We start from the raw sequence: 6,480 nt of genomic DNA on the forward strand, positions 1-6,480 counted from the left end.
TGAGCATTGTTTTCTTCCCCTACGAGAAAGTCCTAGCCACCACAGCTGAGCATTGTTCCCTTCCCCTACGAGAAAGTCCTAGCCACATTATCCATCTCTTTTTCTGCTCTGGCTCAAGCTGTTTCTCATGTTTAACTCTGCTAAAGGAGAGGCTCCTGCAGAAATGTAGCAACCTCATCTGGCTCCAGAGAAAAGTTGTTAGCTTTTCAATCCCCCTAAGGGAAAGGTTCAACAAATATTCTACTCCAGGTTGTTAGTTTGTCTCCTGAGCCTCCGTAAAAGAACATCTCGGTAGATGTTCTCCTCCATGTCTGTGAAAGAAGATGTTCGCCCAAAACTCTTTTTAAAAAATAGATTTATTTGGGAAGGAGAAATTCAGTAGAGTGGCTGCCTCTGCCAGGGTAGGAAATAACAGCTGACAACTGAAAAGCAGAGGGGCTCATTTAGGGTTTCTTATGGGTGGAGTTTTCCAGGGAGAAGATTTTCTTCTCAGGGATTGGTTGGGTTAGTTGTTCAGGGTCAGAGTTGGCTCTGGTTTCAGGGCCAAACTGTGTTTCTTTCACTGGTCTCTTTTAGCCTTTTTGACCTGTTTTCAGTGCCAGGGTGAGTTTCCTTCATTGACTCTGGTTTCAAGACTACAGTCTTCTTTTCAGCAGCCTTGGTTTCAAGGTCAGGGTGAGTTTCTTTGTCTCTTTTACCCTACAGATCCCATTTGAAATATTCTGTAAGAAGCTCTCACACAACAGTCTTCAATCTTTCCTAAGTCTAGACTACCTAAGTAAGCAGAAAATCTTGCCAAAATTATAATTGTACAAAATGAATATTTGTGTGTTATTGAGTACATTATTAGACACCAGGTCTTATTAGGTTAAACATCCTCATTACAATGATTTTTTGTGTATTACACCTGCAACTTTTCTTCCTCCTGAGAGATAGACAGCACCAACTCTCTGACACTAATAAATTGTTCCACTAGCTGCTCATTTTAACCTCAGAGAGTTGAAAATCATACTTGTGATGTTCTGTCCCAAACAGGAATCCAGGGGTTGAATTCTTAAGTTGTGAGAAAAAAGTAATGAGACAAAGTATCTTACAGATTCCCTGAGCAAAGAAGGATTCCTGAACCAAAGAACGTTTTAATATTCTTCACTGCAACAAACCCAAGGAATTTTAATAGGTACTGGAAGAAAAAAATATAAAAATAGACTGGTCACAGATAGGAGTTTGCTACTTTTAACTATGGGCTTATTGATTGGGTCCCTGGGACAGACTGACTCCATGCAATTGGCTGCTAACCTACTATCTGTTTGGAAAAAGTGCTTTCCAGCTTGATTTCTAAATGGTTTACACACCCATTTAGCCTGCATTTAATTTCACACACACACACACACACACACACACACACACACACACACACACACACACATCAGAATTAAGACAATCTCATTATAATTTAATGCAGCACTGTTTTTCTTAACAACAGCAATGTTATTTAAATCATACAACACAAAGTCTTGAATGATACCTTAATTTGTTTGACCAACCCACTAAGCTCCAGTATATCCAATCACAAAAACATCCTATTGAATTTTTCTTAGACCTCTTGTCTTTCCACTTTGATCTTATTTTTTTTTTTGACCATGCTATTGTCATCTCTGAGACTATGATTGCACTGCAATTTGTTTCCATGACTTCAGTCTTGGCACTTCCCAGATTCCTACTGAGGTAGAAGGCTGTGCTTTAAAAATCTGCTGCATATCATTTTGTCTTGTGCATCTTGATGACTACCTAACACCACCCATTACTGAGCTCTAATTAATTATAAGGAAAAATTCTGCCAAGACTGTGCACAAATTATATGCTTTTTATTATTCAATTATTTCATTATTCCCTAAACAAATTCTGGGTTGTTTTTTTTTTTTTTTGGCTTTTCATTTTTCGTGCATTCAGTTCCCCTTGACTCTACTATATTCTATTTTCTTCTCCCCTTTTGGGACCAGTTCCAATCCCATCTGCCTTCTAAAAATATCCATTGATAAAATTTTATGCTTTTCTTTGCATGACCCTTATCCTCTTAAATTCCATAGCATTTATATTATTATAAAACTTTGCATAACTATGTAAGTATAAGAAACACCAAACTGGAAAGTATGTAATAGTTCTCACTGGTCACAATGATTCCTAACTTCTCTACCAGTACTTACGAAAATCATTGTTGTCAAATATGTCTTAGGGAATTCATCATTCCCAATAAATCATTTCTTTTAAAATAATTCCATTTTCCAACTCTACCCTATCCTTTCTCCTTAATATATTTTAACCTGCTTCTACCATCACACTTGTCATCAAGAACAATAAACTGCTGCATTCCGTATTTCCTACTGCCAAATGTGAATGCCCACAGGCCTGTCTGCAAACACCAGACAGATGTAGCTTTGTGAAGCCTTTCTAATTGTCAGCAGAAGCTTCTGCCTCCTCTGATATGTTTTGTAAATGCTTTCCCCTTTTCCTGCTCTCACTAGCTTGACTTTGTTCTTCTTTCTTTTGACAAGAACTTTTTTGAAATGGATTCTGTTACCTTTTTTTTCCTGGCAGTTACATCCACCCTCACCACACTTGAGTTATCTTTTCCTTGGTGGAAGAGATGTATTCACTGCCCCACTTTCTCTTTCAGCTAGCGCTGCAAGGTTTACATCCTTCCAGTTTGTACATAGTGAGTCTCGCCTAGCTTTTATTACGTATTGGATACAGTTGTGATACCACAGATATTTCTTACATCTAGGTGAAAAGAAATTCACTAAAGTTCACTTTTAGTGTCTGTACAGTATATTAATCTGTTCTTTATATCCCATCTTTCCCATGATGACTGTAAAGAACATTTAATGTTTATTTTCTATCTACTTAAGCAATTATCTTTTTAGATCTCTGAATATCATCTGTATTAGCCATTCAGTATATGGATTGGATTGTCATATCCAGAAATTTCCTTTCACTACTCCTTACTGCTAGACTTTTTTTTTATTTATTTGACATCATGAGTTCATACTTTTTTTATTTATGCAGCAATTTGAATGTCTTAATGTTCCATAATGTTAGTACCCATCTTGTCTCCATAAAATAAGATTGTTTTCTTATTTGTGAAGAGATTTCATATAAAAGGACTTAACCAAGAGAATAAATACATAGTCAATATATTATGGAGGACAAATTATAAAAAAGCATCCTAATAGAAGAAAAAAAATAAAGGTTAGAAACAAAGAGACAATGGTCACTGAAGAAATGCCAATATTAAATACCATTGCTAATAGAATACATTAAAACTGAATGCTACTTAATTACACGCTGCCATCTATTACACTGACATAAAATTTAAAAATTACTTTCCCTAGTATTATGGAGGAGGGTCATCTTTCTTTTTTTTTCTTTTTTTTTTTTCAGATGTAATATTTTTATTTCTTTCCATGCCCACAAAAGCCGGAGTGGTTGGTGGCTGGCTCGCATCATTGCTGTGTGGGTCTCAATGTCTCTACCTTCTGAGTCAGAAGAAACACTTCACACTAGCGTTTAGAGAACATCTAAGCTTCGGCAACTGACTTGTAATGGGTGAGGGTGCGGGCGGAAGGGTCGGTGGCATTGATCCACTTGGGCATCCAGTAATGGGTCAGCCAATCAGCCCGGCCTGGGTAGTGGCGCTCAAAGATCTGCCGGTAATAGTAGCCTTCCTTGGTTTGGGGAGTATTGAAGGGAAACCTCTGGGCTGCCGCGGCCATCATTGCGTCATCGACCTGATGTTCAACATAGTCCTATAAAATCTTGAAGCAGGAGTTCTTGACTGAGGTGATCCCATCATTACAGACTTCTTTTGGTATCCAGAGGATCTCTTTGGGCAGCAGGTTGGAGTCCTCAAACGTCTCTCTTAGGAGATGTTTTTCTATTCCATTTTTTGGAATTCTCATTTCTGGTGGCAGAGACAAGTAATAAGAGGAAAACCGATGATCCAGAAACGGGACTCGCAGCTCAAGACCGTGCGCAGCAGTAGTATGGTCAGCTCGGAGAACATCAAACAGGTAGAGCTCCTTCAGCAGCCTCTCACTTTCCTCCTCCGCCTTCTCTGGAGAAGGAGCCTTGTGGAAATATATGTATCCTTGTGTAAGTTCATCTGACCCTTCTCCCGAGAAGATCACCACGCTGTGTTCTTCTGGATATACTTGGAAATTAAATACATACCTAGAGATGCTCGAACTGTCGTGATGTCATAGGTTTCCAAGGAAAATATGACTTCATCCAGGGCCTGAATGCCTTCTTAGGAATTAAAAAGGACTTCATGATGCTCACTTCCAATATAATTTGCCACCTTTCTGGCGGCCAGAAGATCGGGGCTGTCTTCCATGCCGATCGCAAAAGTCTGGAGAGGATACTGCACTTGGGCCTCCTTGAGCTGCTTCAGCAGGGAGGCAGCAACCAAGCTGGAGTGCAGGCCCCCTGATAAAAGGCAGCAGATCCTCCGGTCCGTCATCAGGCGCTTCCGGATAGCATTGTCAAAAAGGATCCTCAGGTTGCTCTTCACCGTTTCTAACTCGAAACCTGGGAAGAGTTTCTCCACGCTGTCATAGAGGGCGTGCAGTGGTTCATCCGTACAATGATGGTATTTCACCATTTCCACGGATGCAACTTTGCCGTTTGGTTTTAAGTCCAGAACTTCGTAATGTCCAGGAAGAAAGGGCTCCACTTTTAAGAACGGAGTTGTGGAGTGCTTCAATGAAACGAGCCCTTTAGCTTCTGAACACACAGCCAGAAATCCGTCTTCAGTCATGGCTTTAAACAAGGGCCTGACTCCATAGGTATCTCTGCCCAGACACACTTTCTTGTTGGCAGTGTCCAGCAGGATGAAGGCAAACACCCCGTCCAGCATGGAGATGGTTTGCTCGATTCCTCCCTTATCGTAAAGATGCAGGATAACCTCACCATCCACATTGGTCTGATACTCAAATTCAAAACGCTCTTGCAGCGCTTTGTGGTTGTAGATTACACGTTGTAACAGAGCCACAGATAAGGGTACTTCCTCACCCGTATGGGCTGCATTCCAAACAGAGGATCAACCACGGCCAGCCGGTGAAATCCAAAGCAGCAGTTGGTGTACCCATTGACATTCTCAAAACGAAAGGCATCTGGCCCCCTGTGCGCAATCTTCAGGGCGCTCAGGCACTGCAGGGAGAGGCAGTCGTCGCTGCCGGAGAGAGCTCAAATGCCACACATACTGCGGGTGAGCTGCAGGCGCTGTGCATGCTAGCGGCCAGGGCGAGAGGAGGGGGAGCGGAGGCGGCGCAGCCACAACGGGCCAGGGTCATCTTTCTATCTGTTGTTTCATTGGTTAAGTAATGAAGAAACTGCTTGGCCTCTGATAGGACAGAAAATTAGGTAGGCGGAGTAGACAGAACAGAATCCTGGGAGAAAGAAAGCCGAGTCAGGCAGTCACCATGATTTTCCCACTCCAGACAGACGCAGGTTAAGATCTTTCTGGTAAGCCACCTTGTGGGCTACACAGATTATTAGAAATGGTTAGATCAATATGTAAGAGCTAGCCAATAAGAGGCTGGAACTAATGGACCAGGCAGTGTTTAAAAGAATACAGTTTCCGTGTAATTATTTCTGGGCATAAGCTAGCCATGCGGGCAGCCGGGTGCTGGGGATGCAGTTCCTTACAACACCAGTAGTTTAAAATATACAATCTATAAAGCTCCTTTAAATGGTGTGAGTTCAGAAGTAAAATGACAAAAGATTTTTGAAAAGGAATTTTGCAGTCTTAATAAATCAAAACATATACTTCAGTGATTTAATCAGAGACATTACTAAAAACTTCATGTGCAATACAGCAATACTATTTTGTACTATTGCTTGCAAGATCTAAAAAGTGGTGATAGCAGGGACCTTGAGACATCACAGAGTTGTGGCTCTGGTCAGTACCTCTGCCATGAGGCTGGACTTTCACAAAGCTAAGTAATGGGCTGGATCCAGCCATCAAAGCTGCGGCTTTAATCCTAGCCATATAGTTTTAGCAAATTAAAGACTCCTGTGGTTAGAAAAAGAGAGATATACAATAAAGATAAATTCAGATGAAGAAACCTCTAAAGGTTTACAGTGCATTTAAAATATATGTAGGCTTGGGAGAGAAAAGAAAAAGGGTAAAGTCCTAAAATTAAAAAGATAAAAAAGAGTAGTTGGGTGTGGTGGCACACATCTTTAATCCCAACACTTGGAAGGCAGAGGCAGATGGATCTCTTTGATTTCCACGTGTGGTGACATACACCTTTTATCCCAAAACTTGGGAGGCAGAGGCAAACAGATGTCTGTGAGTTCAAGGTGTGGTGGCACATATCTTTAATCCTAACACTTGGGAGGAAGAGGCAGGTGGATCTCTGTGAGTTCAAGGACAACCTAGTCTACAGAGTAAATTCCAGAACAGCCACATATACACAGAGA

General features: G+C 41.0%; 1 pseudogene; it reads right to left on the reverse strand.

Moving 5' to 3' along the window:
* Window positions 1–3,441: 3,441 nt before the first annotated feature.
* LOC142835067 (asparagine synthetase [glutamine-hydrolyzing] pseudogene) lies at window positions 3,442–5,256 on the reverse strand (annotated as a pseudogene).
* Between the last annotated feature and the right edge of the window lie 1,224 nt (window positions 5,257–6,480).

The sequence above is a fragment of the Microtus pennsylvanicus genome, chromosome 14 (genome assembly GCF_037038515.1).
Source record: "Microtus pennsylvanicus isolate mMicPen1 chromosome 14, mMicPen1.hap1, whole genome shotgun sequence".
NCBI lineage: Eukaryota > Metazoa > Chordata > Mammalia > Rodentia > Cricetidae > Microtus > Microtus pennsylvanicus.